Below are 24136 nucleotides of genomic sequence, written 5' to 3'. Positions count from 1 at the left end.
TTTAAGAATTTGACTCAGAGACATCCGGCCAAGATGGTAGAGAAAACAGGCACAGTTCTAAAGTCTCCTGATCTTCCCTCAAATAATATGAACAAACCTCTTGACAGAATCCCACTGACAAAACCCAGAAAAAAAAAAGCCAGGAGAAGAACATCTACCTCAGGCTTTGTTTTTAGGGGATTTGCGGGTGAGTCCAGGCATAGAGGCCAAACTCTGCCACTCCTGGCAGAGTCAGGAGGGTGGGATCAGTGAGAGTTTGGGAGCCTGGATTAGCCAGATTAGTGGCAAGGCTGGAGACCAGGAGCCTGAGGGCATTAGAACCAGATCTGACAGGCTTGATCAGCTCAGAGCTAGAGGCTGGTCAACAGAAGGGCCTTGAGTCAACTAGGGAGCAGAGGTATGAGTGGTGGTGCTGACCTTCTGAAGTTTGCTGGCAGGGCTCCTCTGGTGAGGAGGAACTCAAGAGTTCAGGCCTCTATTCTGCCTCAGGCCCAGGTGTGTGAGCAGCAGAACTGCATCAGCTGACAATAGGGAGAGTGATTACCTAACCCCAGGGTATAGTCACCATTGATCAAAGACAAAAGTATTCAGCTTCAACCACTCCCTCCAGGACAAGGGGGAGGCCAGGCCTCAATCAAGGTCACAGACCCTCCAGAGAAAGTGACCAGCACCTCCTACTGGCCAGGCAGAGAAATTACACTCAGCAAGCAAAACCTCTAGAATCCCCTATTGGCCAGTTGGAGATATTACACTCAGTGAGTAAAGCCTCTAGAAATCCATCCAACAACAAACCTCTGTGAACCAGCTCTTCCCCAACACAAGGTCTTAGGAGAATGAAGAAAGGCCAGCGTAAATGAGGGTCCACAGAAAAATTCTTGGAAGGAAAAGACACTAACTCAGAGAGACCTTGAACCTCTGAGAAGAATATGAAGTGCTCTCCAACACAGAAAGACTTCCTTGAAGAAATAAGGAAGGAATTTAAAAACCAACTGGAAAACTTAGGAGAGAAAAATTAACACCTTGCAACAAGAAAACAATTCTCTCAAAACCTCAATTGGTCAAATGGAAAATACTTACAAAAATAGAAATGACCAATTGGGAAGGAGTTGCAAAAGGTAAATGAAGAAAATTCTTCTCTTAAAAAAAACCTGGAGTCTGTGGAAACTAATGACTTCATGGCACAGCTAGAGTCTGTTAAAGAAAACTAAAACTCTAAAAAAATAGCAGAAAATGTGAAATACCTCATCAGCAAAACCACTGACCTCGAGAATAGATTGATTAGTGACAACCTGAGAATTGTAGGTCATCCTGAAAACACTGAAGAGAAAAAAAGCCTGGACTTAATATTACAAGATTTAGTGATGGAAAACTGCCCTGACATCATGGAACCAGAGGGCAAAGTAGTTACTGAAAGAATATATCTGGGGAGGCTGGGTGACACAGTGGATAGAGCACTGGCCCTGGAGTCAGGAGTACCTGGGGGTTCAAATCTGGCTTGAGACACTTAATAATTACCTAGCTGTATGACCTTGGGGAAGCCACTGAACCACATTGCCGTGTTTAAAAAAAAAATACATCAATCCCCTCCAGAAAGAGATGCTAAAATGAAAACAGCAAGGAATGTTCTGGCCAAATTCCAGAACTATCAGAAAAATGAGAAAATCTTGCAAGCAGGCAGAAAGAAACAATTAAAATACCAAGGAGCCACAGTAAGGATGTAGGACCTGGATGCATCAACATTAAGGGATTGAATGGCCTGTAATGAGATATTCCAAAGAGCAAAGGAACTTGAAATGCAGCCAAGGATCCACTATCCAGAAAAGTTGAGCCTTCTCTTTCAGGGGAAAAGATGGACATTTAATGAAATGGATGAATTCCAACAATTTCTGCTGAAAAGCCCAGAGCTAAATAGAAAATCAAACAGGAGGTTCAAGAGACACATAAAAAGGTTAAAAAAAAAAAAGAGGATAAAGAAAAATAAAATTCTATCCAATAAGATGAAACTGGCTATATCCAAGCATGGGAAAAAGATTCTCATAACTTTTGAGAATTGTAACTCTAACAGAGAGAATATACCTAGGCAGAAGTGATGGACACTCATGACTTATCCATGAGACTGCTATCCAATGGGATGAAACTGGCTATAACCCTGCTTGGAAGAAAGACTAATAACTCTCAAGAATTGTAACTCTATTAGAGAGAATATACTTATCCAGAAGTGATGGATACTCAGGATTTACTATAACTCAGATAGAATGCCTTAAAAACACTTCCTCCTTAAAAAGTGGTACAGGAAGCTGACAGGAGGATGGAGGGGATTGAATGAGGTAAATCTCATTACATAAAGAGGTACAAAAGACCTATTGTAATAGAGGGGAAGAAGGGAGGAGATGAGAAACACCTGAATCTTTCTCTAATCATACTTGGATTAAAGTTAATTTATACACACACACACGCACGCACGCACACACATGTGCGCACACACACACACACACACTTAACTTCAAAAACACCTTATTGATGTATTAAAGGGAAAAAGGGGAGGGGGGAGGAGACAGGGAGGGGCAGAAAAAAAGGGAATTAACAGAAGAAAGGGGAAAAAGGGAAAGGAAAAAGAAAGAGGAAGGGGTAGATATAGGAAGGCAAACACACTGCAGGTGGCGGTATTCAGAAACAAAATACGGGGGAATACATATAAAGGGGGAAAAAAGAGGGAAAATAAAAATGGAGGGAAGATTGCATGGAGGGCAATAAAGAGTTAGTAATTATAACTTTGAAGGTGAATGGGATGAACTCTCCCTTAAAACATAAGAGAATAGCAGAGTGAATTCACAACGAGAATCCTACAATATGCTACTTACAAGAAACTCATTTGAAGCAGAGAGATACATATAGAGTAAAGGTATAAGGTTGGAGCAAAATATATTTGCTTCAGCTGAAGTGAAAAAAGCAGGAGAGCAATCCTTATCTTAGACAAAGCAGATACAAAAATAGATAGTGTTAAAAGAGATAAGGAAGGAAACTATATGCTCCTGAAAGGTATCACAGACAATAAAGTGATTTTAATATTGAATATGTATGTGTGTGTGTGTGTGTGTGTGTGTGTGTGTGTGTGTGTGTGTGTGTGTATGCACCCAAGGGGATAGCATCCAAATTCTTAAGAGGTGAAGCTCAAAGAACTACAGGAAGACATGGACAGTAAAATTCTACTAGTGGAGACCTCAACCTCTCGCTCTCAGATTTAGATGAATCGAATCATAAAATAAACAAGAAAGAAGTCAAGGAGGTAAATAGATTGTTAGAAGACCTAGATATGATAGACTTATGGAGGAAACTGAATGGGAATAGAAAGGAATATACCATTTTTTCTGCAGTACATGGCACTTACACAAAAATTGACCATGTACTATGGAATAAAAACCTCATAATCAATTGCAACAAGGAAGAAATAGTGAATATATCTTTCTCAGATCACAATGCAACAAAAGTCACATGCACTATTGGGCCAAGGAGATATAGAACCAAAACTAACTGGAAACTGAATAACCTCATTTTAAAGAATGAGTAGATCAAACAATAAATTATCTAGGATAAAATCATTCTTTCTATAATGACAATAATGAAACAACATACCAAAACCTATGGAATTCACTCAAAGTGGCTGTCAGGGGATATATTTTATCATTAAATGCTTACATGAATAAATTAGAAAAAGAAGAAAACAATGAATTAAATATGCAAATAAAAAATTAGAGAAAGAACAAATTAAAATCCCCCAATTAAATACCAAATTAGAAATTCTAATAATTAAAGAAGAAATTAATAAAAGCAAAAGAAAAAAACAACAACAAAACTATTGAGTTAATAAATAAAACCAAGAGTTGGTTCTATGAAAAAAAAACAATAAAATTGATAAACCTCTGGTCAATTTAATTAAAAAAAGAACCAAGAAAACCAAATTGCTAGGAGAATAAATGAAAAAGGTGAACTCACCACCAATGAGGAGGAAATTAAAGTAATAATTTGGAATTATTTTGCCCTACTATGTCAATAAATTTGACAATCTTAAGTGAAATGGACAAATATTTAGAAAAATATAAGTCGTCCAGGTTAAATGAAGAGCAGATTAAATACCCAAACAACCCTATCTCAGAAAAGAAATTCAACAAGCCATCTTCATACTCCTTAAGAAAAAAATCTCCAGGGTCTGACTGATTCACAAGCAAATCCTACCAAACATTTAAGGAACAATTGGTTCCAATTCTGTATAAATTCTTTGAAAGAATAGGGGAAGATGCAACTCTGCCTGACTCTTTCTATGACACCAGTAACACCAATTAGGTGCTGATACCTAAACCAGAAAGAGTTAAAACAGAAAGAAAATTACAGACCTATCTCCCTGATGAATATAGATCCAAAAATCTTAAATAAAACCTTACCAAACGATTACAACAAATTATCACTAGGATAATATATTATGACCAAATAGGATTTATCCCAGGAATGCAAGGTTGGTTCAATATTAGGAAAACTGATAGTATATTTGATTATATCAACAACAAACCTATCAGAAATCATGTGATTCCATCAATAGATGCTGAAAAGGCTTTTGACAAAATACAGCACCCTTTCCTATTTAAAAACACTGGACAGTGTAGGAATAACTGGACGGTTCCTTAGAATAATAAGCAGTATCTATCTGAAACCATCAAGAAGCATTGAATTCAATGGAGAGGCTAGAGGCATTCCCAATAAGATCAGGGATGAAACAAGGATGCCCATTATCACCACTACTATTCCATGTTGTATTAGAAATGTTAGCTTCAGCAATTAGAGAAGAGGGAATTAGTGGGAAGGAAGAGACAAAACTCTCACTCTTTGCAGATGACATGATGGTCTACCTAGAGAATCCCAAGAAATCATCCAAAAAACTACTGGAAACAATTAACAACTTTAGCAAAGTTGCAGGACATAAAATAAACCATCATAAATCCTCAACATGACTATATATGACTAGCAAGATACAGCAGGATGAGCTAGAAAGAGAAATCCTATTCAAAGTAACCTCAGACAATATAAATGCCTGGGAGTCTATTTGCCAAGGCAGACGCAGAAACTTTTTGAAAACAATTATAAAATACTTCTCACACAAATCAAATCAGATTTGAATAACTGGGCAAACATAAACGGCTCATAGATAAGTCAAGCTAATATAATAAAAATGACAATCCTACCAAAACTAATCTACCTGTTTGGTGCCCTACCAATCAAAATTCCAAAAATTTACTTTAATGAGTTACAAAAAAAGTTGTAAGTAAATTCAGATGGAGAAATAAAAAGTCAAGAGTTTCTAGGGATTCAATAAAAAAAGTGCAAATGAAGGGGACTTAGCCCTACTAGATCTAAAATTATATTATAAAGTATCAGTCATCAAAACTGTCTAGTACTGGCTAAGAAATAGTGGTAGACCACTGGAATAGACTAGGTGCAATAGCAGGAAACGATTATAGTAATCTGCTATTTGATAAACCCAAAGAGTCCAGCTATTGGGATAAAAACTCTCACTTTGATAAAAACTGCTGGGGAAAATTAGAAGCTAGTATGGAAGAAACTTAGATTAGACCAACACCTCACACCCTATACCAAGATAAGATCCAAATGGATACAGGACTTAAACATAAAAAACAATATTATAAGCAAACCAGAAGATCAAGGAGTAGTTTACCTGTCAGATCTATGGAAAGGGAAGCAGTTTAAGACTAAGGAAGAGATGGAGAACACCACTAAAAATAAACTAGATAATTTTGATTACATTAAATTAAAAAGCTTTTGCACAGACAAAACCACTGTAAGCAAGATCAAAAGAAATGCAGTAAACTGAGAAACAATCTTTACAACTACTATTTCTGACAAAGGATTCATTTCTAAAATATATAGAGAACTGAGTCAAATTTTTTTTAAAAAAGCCATTCCCCAACTGACAAATGGTCAAAGGATATACAAAGGCCATTTACAAATGAGATCAAAGTGATCCATAGTCATATGAAAAATTGCTCTAAACCATTACTTATTAGTGAAATGCAAATTAAAGCTTCTTTGAGGTACCATCTCACACCTATCAGATTGGCCAATATGACTAGAAAGGATAATGATCATTGTTGGAAGGGTTGTGGGAAATCTGGGACACTAATACATTGTTGGTCGAGCTGGGAACTCATCCAACCTTTCTGGAGAGCAGTCTGGAACTGTCCAAAGGGCAACAAAAAAAATGCATACCCTTTGATCCAGCCACTACTGGGCCTATATACGCTGAAGAGATGATGAAAAAGGGTTAAAAACATCACTTGTACAAAAATATTCATAGCAGCCCTGTTTGTGGTAGCAAAGAATTAGAAATCAAGTAAATGTCCTTCAATTGGGGAATGGCTTAGCAAACTGTGGTATATGTATGTCATGGAACACTACTATTCTATTAGAAACCAGAAGGGATGGGAATTCAGGGAAGCCTGAAGGGATTTGCATGAATTGATATTGAGTGAGATGAGCAGAACCAGAAAAACACTGTACACGCTAACAGCAACATGAGGGTGATGATCAACCTTGATGGACTTGCTCATTCCATCAGTGCAGGGATCATTTGGGACTGTCTGCGATGAAGAATACCATCTGTATCCAGAGAAAGAACTGTGGAGTTTGAACAAGACCAAGGACTATTACCTTTAATTTAGGGAAAAATAAAAAAAAGCTATCTTATTGTCTGATCTTTCTATCTCTTTTACTTTATGTTTCTTCCTTAAAGATATGATTTCTCTCTCATCACATTCAATTTGGATCAATGTATACTATGGAAACAATGTAAAGACTGGCAAATTGCTTTCAGTGGGGGGTGGGGGGAGGGAAGTAAGATTAGGGGAAAAATTGTAAAACTCAAAATAAATAAAATCTTTAAAAAGACAAAAAAAAGAAATAAGTCCTTGGTCAGAAACTGCTTCCCTTTCCATAGCTCTGACAGGTAAACTATTCCTTGATCTCCTAGTTTGTTTATAATATTGGTTTTTATGTCTAAATGCTGTATCCATTTTGCTCTTATCTTGGTATAGGGTGTGAGACATTGGTCTTAATCCATGTTTCTACCATACTAACTTCCAATTTGCCCAACAGTGTTTATTGAAGAGAAAGGTTTTATCCAATAGCTGGACTCTTTGGGTTTATCAAACAGCAGATTATTATAATCATTTCCTGCTATTGCACTTAGTCTATTGAACTGATTCACCACTCTATTTCTTAGCCAATACCAGACAGTTTTGATGACTGATGCTTTATAATACAATTTTAAATCTGGCAGGATGAAATACTCTTTAAAATGGGCAAAAAAGAAATTAACACTCTACGGAGAAAGAAGTTGTCCCTTGCAAAAGTCAGAGGAATAGCTGACAAGAATGGCATGACTTTATTAGCTCCCATTTGCTTAACTATCATCTTCAAGCATATGACATAGATATCTCCCCTCCAAAAATCCACTCATATTGGGAGAACTTCTCCATTACTCTCAAGGGCACTTAGTAGAGTATATGGCACATTGTAGACCCCTATTTATTGACTCATTACCCTTCTATTATGCCAGGTTTGCATCCTGAAAGTCATACTACATTCCTCAGTTAACCTCAATCCACACATTCTTTCAATTGCCAGACTTCTCATCTTGACCTTCTACATCTCTCACAAACATCTCCTCTTCATGCATACTGCTATGTACACTGAACCATATCTGATCTTTCAGTGATAAATCTCTCTTTCCACTCCAATTCCTGATCTGTCATCAAAATGATTTTCCTAAAACACAGGTCTAATGGTACCACTTTTGAGCCCCACTCAAAAAAACACAGCAGGTCTTGATCAAATATTAAAAACTCTTTGCCATTTAATAGAAACCTGTATCCAACCTACCTTTCCAAACTCTTACAAAGTATTCAACTGCCACACATTCTAAAGTATAGACAAACTGCTCTTCTTGCTATGATGCCCCATCTCCAGTCTCCTAGCTGTCCTCCATTCCTGGAATGCATTCCTCTCTTCACATTGAATTCTGATTTTCTTCAAGACTTAGTCCAATAGCCATCATAAACAAAAAGCCTTTCCCAAGATGTTAGTGTCTACCTTCAAAAAAGTAACCAATTTTTTATTTACCGATATCCACATGTTGCTTCAAATCCACAGAATGTTAAATTCAAGGGATTGGGATTAGGGACAATTCTTCTTTCATAACCTCAATGTCTAATACAGTGCTAGTCAGCATTTAATAAATACTTATTGATCAAATGAAAAGAGAAAGAAGCCAAGAAGCATTCCAAGTTCAGTTTAGACATCCAAAAAAGTTGGTGTCAACAATATGCTAAGTATGTTAATAGTAATAACAGTTAAGATGAATAAACTGAAGTGTTTTACATACATTATATCCTTTGAGTCTCACAAAAACAGTGGCAGGTAGAAAGAACAAGTTCAGTGATCCCTTCCACATCACCACTTTTCATGGTTTTGGTTTACTGGGTCAGTGTAAGAAATTAAATGGGAAATTTTGTAGACTTTTGCAGAAACTGCAGATGACAGAATCTATGATCAAATACTTAACCCAAATTCTACAATAAAGTATTGTAAATACCCCATTAAAGAAAAAAAGAAAAAATTCAAACTTCTACTCTGGTACTGAAGGGAAGGCTAAAAAATTTCATGTGGATTTTCCATATTGAAGAAAGTCATAGGTCAGAGGAGGAAATGACTTGTCCTAGATTACCCCTTTTGCTGGCAGGAGTCTTTGATGTTGAGCACAGGATTCTATATATCATTCTGTCCCTCTGGGGTTTGTTTCCTAAGAAAGATAGGTGATATGATAAAATGAAAAGAGCCCTGAACTTGGACTCAGGAAATAAGGGTTCAAGTTCTAGTTCTGTTACTTGCTACCAATATAACAACATTCATATCACTTCTCTGGGTCTAAGTTTTCTCCTTTGTGACACGAATGGTTATATATTAAGGTCTCTAATGCTTACCACAGAAAGTTTGAATCCTGAACCTGATACTACCAGTCTTTCATAATCTGATTTCAACATGTTCTTTGCAGCCTTATGGACATGGAATAATTATCCCAAGAATAACTGGGGGGGGGAAGCAGATGACAAAAACAAAATCATCTCTGGCCATAGAGGGCTCATTATCTTGATGCTAGGGCAAACCATGTACACACAAAAAAATGTAGCTCAAAGTAAAGATATAATAGGATATAAAAGTAAACAAAAAAACTCTAGGAAAGAAGAAAGTTGGGAAATGAAAGAGCACAAAGAACTAAGGGAATATGAGGGAGTCATGAAAGATGTAGCACTAGATCTAAACTCTGAGGAAAAACTGAGAGACACAGGAAAGGGAGAGATAGCCAGAAAGTGGAAAAGACTGAAGTCTGGCTTCTACCACTGAACCTTACTACCATGACCAGGCATAAGACATCATCTGCAAGGCTCAGTTCCCTTACTGAATAATTCCTGCAGTATTGACTTTACTAGGATGTTTGGAATGAGGTTCAAATGAGATAAGGGATAAAAAACATTTTGCAAACTTTAAAATACTATCTGTCACTTAGCATGGAGTATGGTAGAGTGAAAAGAATGCCAGATCTGGAGGCAGAGGTCCTACATTTGAATCTTAGTTTTGTCCATGCCCAAAGTCATCAAGATACAATCTTTCTGAGCCATAAAAGGCCACTACAGTTATAATTCTAGATAGATAATGAGGGAATACATTAAAGGCATAAGGGATGGCTTGTGCAAATGAATGGACTTAGGAGATGGAATGCTGATTTCATGGGATAGCTAGTAGTCCAATTTGTCTAGAGTATAAGGAGAAATGATTTGAAACATAGCTGAAAAGGTAGATAAGAATTATTTTTTAAAAATAAAAGGATCCATATAACTCTGGCTGGAAGAGAATTCTTAAAAAGTAATAAAGTAATCAAAAGAGAAAATGAACACTTTTAACTATATAATCCTTCAAAGCTTTTTCGTAATTACAATCAACGCAGCTAAGAATAAAATGAGTTGCACATGTAAAAAAAAATCTTTGCCACAAAGATGTAACAAAAGTCTGATATCCAACATCTATGCCCCTTATACATATGTGGATGTTTCTATTCCTTATATATTACAAGAATCAGTCAATATGAATAGGAGGTTTTCAAAACAAGAAGTGAAAATTAGCCATAACCAATCAATCAATAAACATTTTATTAGGGCTTACTGTGCTTCTGGCACTGAACTAATTACTAAGAATAGTTAAAAAAAAAAAAAGCGCAAAATCAAGTCCCAGTTCTCAAAGCAAATATAGTCTAAGCATAGGAAGAAATGTTTCAAATCAAAAACTAAGAAAGATACAAATTAAAACAACTATGAGACTTCATTTTGATGAGATCTCAATCTTCTCTAAATTCAGGGAACCACAACACTTAAGTTTTGAAAAAATAAGTCTTTAATAACTTGTGCAAGTGCTGTGATCCTGTAACTAATAAGTTTTCCTCCTAGCTAAGGTCCCCTTTGACATCTTAAGAACAGCCACCCCCTCACCACATCCTTATACCCTCATGCCCTGCCTGAAGCTTGCTTGTGTCCTAAGTCCAGGTGCCCTACTAACCATAACTTTGCATCTATTAGGTCATACTTGTTTACCTCTCCCTTTTTAAGGGCCCTACCCCAAAACCCCTGTTCACTATTACCCTAGCATCTTGCATTGAAAGCTACCTTGACTGCCAAAAGTCTGAGTCTTTGAAATTCTCTGACAAGACGCCTCTGTGCCACACCCCAGACAAATTCATACCTTACTAGAAAGATGACGAAAATAGCAAATGTTAGAGGGGCTGGTGATGATGGAATTATGAATTAATCCTACCAACTAGAAAAGTATATATATATACCTTTTGACCCAAAGATAGCTCTATTAGGCATATGGAAATGAATTTTAAGAGAGAGGAAAAGGTCCCATTTACAAACAATTCTCATTTTACATGCAAATTTAACTCTACATAATTTTACAACTTTACATTACAAAAGAATTCTGAAAGAAATACACATTCCAAAAACACCTATGACAACTTTACTATAGTAACTGTGGTTCTCTCTCCCTCCTACCCCTTGACTCAGTATTCCACACACTCCCTCCTAACCCTAAATTCCCCCTCCTTTTAAAACCTCCCAAATGAAAGCAGAAGAATTGAGGCACAGAGACTGCCACTTGTTTGGGGCCTTGGCTTGAGACCCCCCCCCCCCCAGGGCTGGCCCACTATGTGCTCTTCCTTCCCTCTCTCCCTTCTCCACATGGACAAATTCACATTACAAAAAAATCACTTAACACAGATGTTTTAAAATGTAAAGCAAGAACTATCTTTATACAAAGATATTTTAGCACTTTTAATGGTAAAAAAGAACCTAAAGGAAAGTAGGTTCCAGGCAGTTAGTGAGTTGTCAAACAAATTATGATATGAATGTAACAATATAATATTACACTGGTACGACTAACATAATTATTATAATATTAAGAAATGGAAAATATGAGGAACTCAGAAAAACTTTGTAAGACTTGTATGATACAGAGTTAAGTAAGCCAACTCAGAAAATCAATTTACAAACTAACAACAAAAGACTAAGGAAAACAAAATTAAACTACTACAATAAAACTGTGCAATGAAATCAAAGTCCTGACAGTAAAGTATGCCTCTGGCCTCTAGGAAGACAAGCAGACTCAAAGGTGCCAAATGATGCCAATGATGTCAGATATGACCAATATATTGATGTTTTGTTTAGGTCATTGTGAGCATAGTGGATAGAATCCCAGGTCTGGAGTCAGGAAGACCTGAGTTCAAACCCAATCTCACACATGAACCATAGGACCTTGGGAAAATTACTCAACCTTTCTTTGGTTGAAAATGGTTGTTGAAAATTGGACAATATACACAAAGAGTTTAGTGGAGCAGAACACAGAACATTGATCCATTAGATCCATTAGAAAATGAATACTCATTAGGAAATGACTAATTTAAATTTAAATTTTTTAAAAATGAGAAAGAAATATAAGTTAGAGTCATAATACAGTGTCTTAAAAATTACTGATTGAGGGACTAGGAGAAGACAGGGAGTCAACTGAAGGTTTGTGAGCAGAGGAAGGATTCAGTTAGATGCAAACATTTGGAAAATCATTTTGGCATCTGTTTGGACTGGTTCAAGTGGAAGGAATAAGAACATGAAAGAGGAGATGTTCTTTTGAAATGAGAGAAAGGAGAAATTATGAGAAATACCACAGAAGTGGAATCATTAGGAAATGGGCTAGATACAGAAGAGAAGGGAAACTTGAGGAGATCTCACATTATGGGTGATAAGAGTGGATGGTTGACATAAATACACAACATAAATAAGGAAACTTAGAAGGATATCTTTAAGTAGATAGATGAGGAATTAGTTGAGAAATGTTGGGTTTGACACCTCAGCAGGAAATACAAATAAAAATGCTGTTAAAGCCTATTTCAACAACCCCCCGCATAACTATCTGCTATCCTATCTCACAAATATAAGACGCTCCATTAAATGACACACTGAATAAAACTCCTGAGGGAATGATAATCTGTTCACTGTATTCATAGCATGCTATAATGTTCAAATATGAGCTCAGGAAAGTGAAGACCAGAGTCAAAAACTGAGGACCTGAACCATAGGTTTTGACACCTTTGTCCTTTGTGAGTTTATAATCAGCCATAGTGGATCCTTTGAATATGAGAATGTGTCTCAAGTTTAGTCAAAGTCTTGAAGAACTGGTCCATAGTTTTGAGTCCATAGTTTTGAGAACAAGCTTAAAGTCAACCACAAGATAATTCAAACTCATTTTCCCTTTTACCCTTTCTTCCTCCTTCATACCCAATCTATAATGCTCAAAAAATACAAAGCACAGGTAAGGGAAGGGAATTGAAGGATATTTTTTGGTAGCCAACTGAGGACTCAGAAGGGCTGGAGACAGCCAGGGGTTGGTTAGAAGACAGTGTTAGGCAAATAGGAGAATTAGAAAAGATTATCTTGAAAAAAAAGGAAATCAAAATATCAAGGAGGAAGAAGTGTACAACAGTATCAAAAGTTACGAAGGATAGAGGGTGGGAACTAACTCAAAGGGATAAGGATAGGAAAAGAGCTGCTTTTCATGTCTTTGGCTTCCTCATGGATCATTGCCCTAAAAACCCTCTCAGAAGCTAGGAAAAATCAATATTCTAGCAACTAGAAAGTCATTTGTGTGAACTGCTATCCAACCCAAACCCCTAACCCAATCTACTAAGGACTATTTTTTTAACTTAATATTTATTTATTTTCATTTTGTACAAACATGTTTTTTATACATTAATAAAATATTCTTGTTTAAGATTAAACAAAGAGGTAAGGGGACTTCGAGCCAAGATGGCAGAGAGAAGACAGGCACAGTTCTAAAGTCTCCTGATCTCTTCCCCATCTATCACATGAAACAAACCTCTTAAAAGAAATCCAACTCAAAAAACCCAGAAAGAAAAGCCAGGAGAAAGAACATCTACCTCAGGATTTGTCTCCTGCTGCAGTTTTGGTAGAATTGGGGTGGGTGAGTCTGGGCTCAGAGGGAGGATCAGCCCCGGATCAGCCAGATTAACAGCTGAATCGGAACCGGGAGTCTGAGGGCTGGAGAGCCGGACCTGCTGGATCAGCGGTGGGGCTGGATGAAAGGGGCTTGGGTCCGCGGGGAAGCAGAGGCGCTGGTGTTGGGGCTGTCCCCCTGGAGCTTGGGGATGGGGCTGCAGGGAGAGGTCTGGTGCAGGAGAGCTGCAGACACCATCCCTGGGCTCCTCAGGTCTGAGAAACTCTGAGTCCACGCCTCCATTGCACTGAGGCCTCCTTCCAAACAAACAATTGCAAAGTACTTCTGCCTCAGGCCCAGGTGTGTGAGCAGAACCAGCCCAGCTGAGGAATGACCTCAGGCCAGGGTAAAGCCCACCATTGATTGAAGGCAAAAGAATTCAATAGTTCCAACTCCTCCCCTCAAGCAAAGGGAGAAGGCCTCCCAACCAAGGTCACAGACACTCCAGAGAGGGCAACCAGCACCTCCTACTGGCCAGCCAGAGAAACTGCACTCAGTAAAGCCTTCAGCGATCTCAAGCCCAGGTTAACCAGCCCCCCCCCCCCCAACTCAAGGTCTTATCATAATGAAGAAGGATCAGCGGAAAGGTGGATCCATAGAAAAGTTCCTGGAAGGGAAAGAGCCCAACTCAGAGAGACCTGGAACCTCTGAGAATACAATCTGGTCTCCTGGACAGAAAGACTTGCTTGAAGAAATAAGAAAGGAGCCTAAAAATTTGGGAGAGACAATTAATATCTTGCAACAAGAAAACAAAACCTTAGAATTGGACAAACACAAAAGGAGAATAAATCTCTCAGATCATCAATTGGACAATTACAAAATGAGAATAATTCTCTCAGATCCTCCAATCAGCAAATGCAAAAAGAAATTAATTCTCTCAAAACCTCAATCAGTCAAATGGAAAGCTCTTTCAAAAGTAGAATTGACCAATTAGAAAAGGAGCTGCAAAAGGTTAATGAAGAAAACTCCTCCCCCCAAAAAATAATGGAGTCTACAGAAACTAATGACTCCACAAGACAGTAAGAGTCAGTTAAACAAAATCAAAAAAACAGAAAAAATAGAAGCAAATGTAAAATACCTCATCAACAAAACCACTGACCTTGAGAATAGATGGAGGAGGGGCAACATGAAAATTATAGGACTTCCTGAAAACATTAAAGAGAAAAAAAGCCTGGACTTAATATTACAGGATCTAGTGATGGAAAACTGCCCTGATATCATGGAATAGGAGGGCAAAGTAGTTATTGAAAGAGTACATCGATCCCCACCAGAAAAAGATCCTAAAATGAAAACACCAAGGAATGCTGTGGCCAAACTGCAGAACTATCAGATAAAAGAGAAAATCCTGCAAGCAGCCAGAAAGAAACAATTTAAATATCAAGGAGCCACAGTAAGAATCATGCAGGACCTGGCTGCATCAACTTTAAGGGATCGAAGGGCCTGGAACGGAGAAGAGCACGGGAGCTTGAAATGCAGCCAAGGATCTACTTTCCTGCAAAGCTGAGCCTTCTCTTCCAGGGAAAAAGATGGACATTTAATGAAATGGAAGAATTCCAAAAATTTCTGATGAAAAGACCAGAGCTAAACAGAAAATTTGGGCATCAAACAGGAGGTTCAAGAGAAACATGAAAACATAAAAGGGGGGGGCGGTAAAAGAAAAAAAATGCAATCCAGTAAGTTAGTTGAAACTGGCTATATCCCAGCATAGGGGTAAAAAAAAAAAGATTCTCATAAACTCATAAACCTCGAGAAATGTAACTCTAACAGAGAGAATACACCTAGGCAGAAATGATGGACATTCATGACCTATCCATGAGACTAATATCTAATGGGAGGTAACTGGCTTTAACCCCATTTGGGAGAAAGACTCTAATAACTCTCTAATGACTCTATTCGATAGAATATACAGAACTAGAAGGGTCAGACACTCAGAATTTTCTATGACTTAGATAGAATGATCTAAAAAAAAAAACACCACCGCCCTAAAAAGGGGGACAAGAAAGAGATGGGAGGAGGGAGGGGACTGAATGGGGTAAATCTCATTACACTAATAGGTACAAAAAACCTATGGTAATAGTGGGGAAGAAGGGAGCAGAGGAGAAACACCTGAATCTTCTTCTCATCAGACTTGGCTTAAAGTCAGCCTACACATACTCAGTTAACTTATAAAACATCTAACCTTTCAAGTATTAAAAGGGGAAAAGGTGAGGGGGGACGGAGAAAGGGAAGGGGAGTGGGGGAAATAATAAAAGGGAAGGGAAAGGGGAAAGAAAGGGGAGGGTGTGATATAGGAGGGCAAACACACTGAAGGGGGTGCTTTTCAGAAACAAAAGACTGGGGAATATGGATAAAAGGGGGGGAAAGGGGGAAAAATACAAACAGAGGGAAGATAGCACGGAGGGCAATAAAGAATTAGTAATCATAACCTTGAATGTGAATGGGATGAACTCTCCCTTAAAACATAAGCAAATAGCAGAGTGGATTAAAAACCAGAATCCTACAATATGCTACTTACAAGAAATTCATTTGAAGCAGAGATACACATATAGAGTAAAGGTAAAAGGTTGGAGCAAAATTTATTTTGCTTCAGCTGAAGTAAAAAAAGCAGGGGTAGCAATCCTTATCTCAGACAAAGCAGCAGCAAAAATAGATAGCGTTAAAAGAGATAAGGAAGGAAACTATATCCTCCTAAAAGTTACCATAGACAATAAAGTCATTTAAATATTAAATAAATGCTGTCCCAGTGAGACAGCATCCAAATTCTTAGAGGAGAAGCTGAAAGAATTACAGGAAGACATAGACAGCAAAACTCTACTGGGGGAGACCTCAACCTCCTGCTATCAGATCTAGATATATCGAATGATAAAACAAACAAGAAAGAAATTAGGGAGGTAAATAGATTGTTAGAAAAATTAGATATGGTAGATTTATGGAGGAAACTGAATGGGGATAGAAAGGAATATACCTTTTTCTCTGCAGTACATTGAACTTTTACAAAAATTGACCATGTACTAGGACATAAAAACCTAATGATCAACTGCAGAAAGGCAGAAATAGTGAATACATCTTTCTCAGATCACAAAAAAGTCATATGCAATACTGGGCCAAGGAAATATAGACCCAGAACAAATTGGAAACTGAATAACCTCATTTTAAAAAATGAGTGGACCAAAAAACAAATTGCAGAAAGAATTAACCATTTTATCCTAGATAATGATAATAATGAAACCACATACCAAAACCTATGGGATTCATTCAAAGCAATTCTCAGGGGATATATTATAGCTCTAAATGCTTACATGAATAAATTGGAGAAAGAGGAAATCAATGAACTAAACATGCAACTAAAAAAATTAGATTAAGAAAAAATCAAAAATCCCCAATTAAGTACCAAATTAGAAATTCTAAAAATTAAAGGAGAAATAAAATCGAAAGCAAAAAAACTATTGAATTAATAAATAAAACCAAAAGTTGGTATTGTGAAAAAAACCAATAAAATTGATAAACCTCTGGTCAATTTGATTAAAAAAAGAAGAAAACCAAATTGCTAGTATCATAAATGAAAAAGGTGAACTCACCACCAATGAGGAGGAAATTAAAGTAATAATTCGAAATTATTTTGCCCAACTCTATGCAAATAAATTTGATAATCTAAGTGAAATGGATGAATATTTACAAAAATATAAGTTGCCCAGGTTAAATGAAGAAGAGATTAAATACCTAAAAAACCCTATCTCAGAAAAAGAAATTCAACAAGCCATTACTGAACTCCCTAAAAAAAAATCTCCAGGGCCTGATGGATTCACAAGTGAATTCTACCAAACATTTAAAGAACAATTGGTTTCGAATCCTATATAAACTCTTTGGAAAAATAGGGAAAGATGGAACTCTGCCTAACTCTTTCTATGAAACCAATATGGTACTGTTACCTAAACCAGGAAGAGTTAAAACAGAGTAAGAAAATTATAGACCTATCTCCCTGATGAATATAGATGCAAAAATCCTAAATAAAATCTTAGCAAAACGATTACAAGTCATCACTAGGATAATACATTATGATCAAGTAGGATTTATTCCAGGAATGCAGGGTTTGTTCAATATTAGGAAAACTGTTAGTATACTTAATTATATCAACAACAAACCTATCAGAAATCGTATGATCATATCAATAGATGCTGAAAAAGCTTTTGACAAAATACAGCCATCCATTCCTATTAAAAAACACTAGAGAGTGTAGGAATAAATGGACTGTTCCTTAAAATAATGAGCAGTATCTATCTGAAACCATCAACAAGCATTATACTCAATGGGGAGAGGCTAGAGGCATTCCCAATAAGATCAGGGGTGAAACAAGGGTGCCCATTATCACCACTACTATTCAATATTGTATTAGAAATGTTAGCATCAGCAATTAGAGAAGAAAAAGAAATTAAAGGAATTAGAATTGGGAAGGAAGAGACAAAACTCTCACTCTTTTCAGATGACATGATGGTCTACCTAGAGAATCCCAAGAAATCATCTAAAAAACTACTGGAAACAATTAGCAATTTTAGCAAAGTTGCAGGTTATAAAATAAACCCTCATAAATCCTCAACTTTTCTATATATGTCTAGCAAGAAACAGCAGAAGAGCTAGAAAGAGAAATCCCATTCAAAGTAACCTCAGACAATATAAAATATCTGTGAGTCTATTTGCCAAGACAGACTCAGAATCTTTTTGAAAACAATTATAAAACACTTCTCACACAAATTAAATTAGATTTAAATAACTGGGTAAATATCAACTGCTCATGGATAGGTAGAGCTAAAATAATAAAAATGACAATTCTACCAAAACTAAACTATCTGTTTAGTGCCCTACTAATCAAAATTCCAAAAAATTACTCTAACGAGTTAGAAAAAATTGTAAGTAAATTCATATGGAGAAATAAAAAGTCAAGAATTGCCAGGAGATTAATGAAAAAAAGTACAAAAGAAGGTGGCTTAGCCTTACCCCATCTAAAATTATATTAAAAAGCATCAGTCATGAAAACTGTTTGGTATTGACTAAGAAATAGAGTGGTGGACCAGTGGAATAGACTACTAGGTGTAAAAGCAGGAGATGATTATAGTGATCTGCTGTTTGATAAACCTGAAGAGTCCCGCCCTTGGGATAAAAACTCCCTCTTTGATAAGAATTGCTGGGAAAATTGGAAGTTAGTATGGAGGAAACTTAGATTAGACCAACACACCTCACACCCTTTACCAAGATAAGATCCAAATGGTTACAGGACATAGACATAAAAAACAATACAATAAGCAAATTAGAAGATTAAGGACTAATCTACCTGTCAGATCTATGGAAAGGGGAACAGTTTATGACTAAGGAAGAGTTGGAGAACATCACCAATAACCAATTAGATGACTTTGATTACATTAAATTAAAAAGCTTTTGCACAGATAAAACCAATGTAACCAAGATCAAAAGAAATGTAGTAAATTGGGAAACAATCTTTACAGCTAATGTTTCTGACAAAGGACTCATTTCTAAAATATACAGAGAACTGAGTCATATTTTTAAAACAAAAAAGCCATTCCTCAATTGACAAATGGTCAAAGGATATGAAAAGGCAATTTACAGATGAGGAGATCAAAGTAATCCATAGCCATGTGAAAAAATGCTCTAAATCATTAATTATTAGAGAAAGTTCTCTGAGGTACCACCTCACACCTCTCAGATTGGCCAGTATGGCCAGAAAGGATAATGATCATTGTTGGAAGGGATGTGGGAAATCTGGGACACTATTACACTGTTGGTGGAGCTGTGAACTCATCCAACCCTTCTGGAGAGCTATTTGGAACTATGCCCAAAGGGCAACAAAAATGTGCATAACCTTTGACCCAGCAATACCACTACTAGGTCTATACCCTGAAGAGATGAAGAAAAAGGGTAAAAACATTACTTGTACAAAAATATTTATAGTAGCCCTGTTTGTGGTGGCAAGGAATTGGAAATCCAGTAAATGTCCTTCAACTGGGGAAATGGCTTAGCAAACTGTGGTATATGGATGTCATGGAACACTATTGTTCTATTAGAAACCAGGAGGGACGGGATTTCAGGGAAACCTGGAGGGATTTGCATGAACTGATGCTGAGTGAGATGAGCAGAACCAGAAAAACACTGTACACCCTAACAGCAACATGGGAGTGATGTTCAACCTTGAAGGACTTGCGAATTCCATCAGTGCAACAATCGGGAACAATTTTAGGCTGTCTGCAAAGGAGAGTACCATCTGTATCCAGATAAGGAGCTGTGGAGTTTGAACAAAGTGCAAGGACTATTCCCTTTAATTTAGAAAAAAAAACAGATAGCTTATTGTCTGATCTTGTTACCTCTTAGACTTCTCTTTAAGGATACGACTTCTCTCTCATCATACCCAATTTGGAACAAGGTACAACATGGAAACAAAGTAAAGACAGACAGAGTGCTTTCTGTGGGGGGGAGGGAAGCAAGATTGGGGGGAAAATGTAAAACTCAAATAATATATTTAATAAAAATAAATTTAAAAAAGAGTAAACAAAATACCCCCTCCCCAAAAAATATAGACTCACTTGGCAATAAAAGTAAAGGGGAGAGAGAAAAATTAAAATTAAAATTAAAAAAAAATAATAGTAATAATTGTAGGTATGGCCAGGTGGCACAGTGGATGGACCAACAGCCCTGGAGCCAGGAACACCCGAGACCCATATTCGGCCCCATACACCCAACAATCACCCAGCTGTGTGACATGCAAGCCACCACAACCCCACTGCCCTGAAAAAAAAGACCTAAAATAAAATAAAATAGTAATAATAACAGGGGCGGCTGGGTGGCTGAGAGAGCACTGGCCCTTGAGCCAGGAGCACCCAGGTCCAAATCCGGCCTTAGACACCAAATGATCACCCTGCTATGCGGCCTCAGGCAGCCCACCCAACCCCATTTACCCTGCAACCCCCCCCAAAATAATAATAATAATAAAAAATGCGCTTCAGTCTGTGTTCCAACACCACCAACTCTGTCGCGGGTGGATCACATTCTTTATGATAAGTCCATCACAAAAGTTACTTTCACAGTTTTCCACCATTGTCATTGCTAATCGCAATTCACTCCTTTCGTACTTCTCCACTACCATGTACTACATTCTCTCTCTCCTTTCACTGACTCTGCTGTAGGGTTAGTTGAGTGGCACAGCAGACAGATCCCTGGTCCTGGAGCCAAGAGGCCCCGAGACCACATACTACCCCTTAGGCGGAGCATCCACCTTGGCCCTATGGTCCCAGACAGGCCATCCAATCCCAGACCCTTACAAGAAGTAAAAAAGACAATGCATTATATCTGACCACTAACCCCCATGGTCCATCCTCTACTCCTTCATTCACATCCCCACCCCTTCCCCCTGTCCCTTCCTCTCTCCTTACTCCAGATGCCTATACCCCATTGAGTATATATGCTGTTTCCTCTCCTAGCCACCTCTGATGAGAGACAAGACTCCCTCATTCCCCCTTGCCTTCCCCCCTTCCATATCACTGCAATAGCTCATTGTAATAAGGAAAAATCTTATTATATGAAATATCTTGGCCTATTCTCCCCCTCTCCTTTTTCTTTCTCCCATTACATTTCCCTTTTTTCTATTGACTCCATTGTTACACCATATTTTATCTTCAAATTCAGCTTTCTGCTGTGTTTCATCTATAAAAGCTCCTTCTACCTGCTCTGTTAATTGAGAAGGTTCATGAGTATTATCAGTGTCATTTTTCTATACAGGAATATATACAGCTCATCATTAAGTCCCTCATATTTTCCCCTTCTCTTCAACTCTCTATGCTTCACCTGACTCCTGTATTTGAAGATCAAACCTTCTGTTCAGCTCTGGCCATTCCAACAGGAACATTTGAAATTCCCCTGGTTCATTGAAAGTCCATCTTTTTCTCTGGAAGAGGACATTCAGTTTTGCTGGGTAGTTGACTCTCAATTGCATTCTAAGCTCTTTTGCCTTCCAGTATATTATATTCCAGGCCCTATGAGCTTTTAATGCAGTTGCCGCTAAGTCCTGTGTGATCCTGACTGCAGCTCCACGGTATTTGAATTGTGTTCTTCTGGCTACTTGTAATATTTTCTCTTTGACTTGGGAGTTCTGGAACTTGGCTATAATATTCCTGGGGGTTGGTTTTTTGGGATCTCTTTCTCAAGGGGAATGGTGGATTCTCTCCATTTCTATTTTGCCCTCTGCTTCTAGAATATCAGGGCAATTTTCCTGTAGGAATTCTTTGAAAATGATGTCAAGGCTCTTTTCCTGATCATGACTTTCAGATATTCCAATAATTTTTAAATTTTCTTTCCTAAATCTGCCTTCCTTATCAGTTGTTTTTTCAATGAGATGTTTCACATTTTCTTCTAATTTTTCATTCTTTTGGTTTTGAAGCATTGAGTCCTAATTTCTTGTAAATTCAGCAATCTCTGTGAGTTCTATTCTTTGTCTGAAGGATTTATTCTCCTCATAGAGCTTTCTTATCTCTTTTTCCATCTGGCCAATTCTGCTTTTTAAAGCATTCTTCTCAATAACTTTTTGAACTTTTTATCCCTTTGACCTAAGCTGGTTTTTAGCATGCTATTTTCTTCAGCATTTTTTTGGATTTCCTTGACTAAGCTGCTGACTTCATTTTCATGTTTTTCCTGTATCTCTCTCATTTCTTTTCCCAGTTTTTCTTCTAACTCCCTCATTTGATTTTTTTTTTTTAGTTTTTTGCAAGGCAATGGGGTTAAGTGGCTTGCCCAAGGTCACATGGCTAGGTAATTATTAAGTGTCTGAGGCCGGATTTGAACTCGAGTACTCCTGACTCTAAGGCCAGTGCTCTATCTACTGCGCCACCTAGCTGCCCCCTCATTTGATTTTCAAAGTCTTTTTTGAGCTCTGTCATAGCCTGAGCCCAATTTCTGTTTTGCCTGGAGTCTTTAGATGCAGGAGCCTGTGCTTCCTCATCTTCAGACTGAGTGTTTTGATCCTTCTTGGGCTCACAGCCAAAATATTTCTCAATGGTATTCCTCTTGTTTCTCTGCTTGCTCATTTTTCCAGCCTTAGCCTGTTTTGGGGTGCTTCCTGAGCTTTTGGGAAACTCCCACAAGGATCTCAGTGTGTGAGGCTGTCCTCCCTCCTAGTCTGTGAATGACCATAAGCGCCCCCCTCTGCCATGGGGCTGAGGTGGGGGGTGACCTGATGTTCTATGGGGGGGAGGCTAGACTGCAATCAGGATCTCAATGTGGTCAGAACCCCAAAGTCCTTGTTCCAGAGGCAGAGGACAGAGCTCCACAGTCTCTCTCTTCACTCCCCTCCCTAGGTTCAATGGGCTCATGCCCTGGGGGCTTCTTGCTTGCTTGTGTTTCCTGGATCTGGACTGCCTTGGTCATGCTACTCGCTGTGTGCCCTGAGAGCTGTGCTTCACATGCTCACTCTGGCAGAGGTCTACCCGCTGTTCCCCCAAGTTGTGGCTGGTGCTCCCTGGGGCATAGGTCAGGAAACTCCCCCGCTGCTGTGAGTCATGGCTCCCAGCACCCTGGGACTGCCTCTGGGAGGCTGAAGTTCTTTTGCTCTGGCAGGTTACCCCTCTGATGGGTTGCCTCTCCAACCCCAAGGAGCAGAGCCTTTCTGCTCTTTTCCAGGTTACCTTGAATAGGAGAACTGCCTCACTGGGTCCCTCTGTGGGTTCTGTCTCTCGAAAATTTAGTTAGTTCTTAGTTTAGAAGTTTTATGAGAGAGCGCCTAAGACATGATCCTCTCTTGTCGCCATCTTGGCTCCACCCCCCCTCTCTCTACTAAGTACTCTTTTGGCTATAAGAAATATAACTCTCTATAAATCTTATTTGGTTGCCAAAGTTTTGTATATGATTCTTTTTTTGCTAACTTAGCATGGATGCTGATTTATCATAGAATCATCTCTCTGGAGAAATGCCTGCCACCAAATGTAGGAATTAAAATGGGAAGAAGAACTTGATCAATTATTCCACTCAATTTAAGAAAAAAATCCTAAGAACCTGAGAAAAAGATCTGCTTCATACTGATGTCAAGAGGTATAGATGCCCAGAAGACCACCAGATTTTGAACTGTAACTCAGAAAGTCATCAATGCAGAGATAACTGAGGTCATGGAGTAAAAGAATATAGAGGACATAGGACTAAATCATGGGGAATACATACATGAAGGTGGCAGGAAATGGAGAAATATCTCGCAAAGAAAACTAAGAAAGAATAGGAAGAATAGTAAGAGAAATAGAAGTGAAAAGTATCACAAAATTCAAGGGAACAAAAATCATTCAAGAGAAAGAGGTATTCATTAGGATGTAATATTCAATGTATCAAGAAAGGCAGAGAGATCAGGGAGGAAAGCTAAAAAAAGTCATTAGATTTAGTCTTTAAGAAATTACTACATATTTTTAAGAACTTA

The 24136-nt window shown here is 37.9% G+C and overlaps 1 protein-coding gene across 3 annotated transcripts in view; it reads right to left on the bottom strand.

The window, feature by feature from the left end:
• The window catches only part of ARFGEF2 (ARF guanine nucleotide exchange factor 2), a 141060-nt gene that overhangs the window by 65745 nt on the left and 51179 nt on the right, over positions 1 to 24136 (bottom strand). The gene's annotated exons all lie outside the window — the stretch shown is intronic.

This window comes from Macrotis lagotis, chromosome 1, assembly GCF_037893015.1.
Source record: "Macrotis lagotis isolate mMagLag1 chromosome 1, bilby.v1.9.chrom.fasta, whole genome shotgun sequence".
Lineage (NCBI taxonomy): Eukaryota > Metazoa > Chordata > Mammalia > Peramelemorphia > Peramelidae > Macrotis > Macrotis lagotis.
The sequence above is the reverse complement of the archived record's forward strand: the minus strand, read 5'-3'. Positions and strand labels throughout refer to the sequence as shown.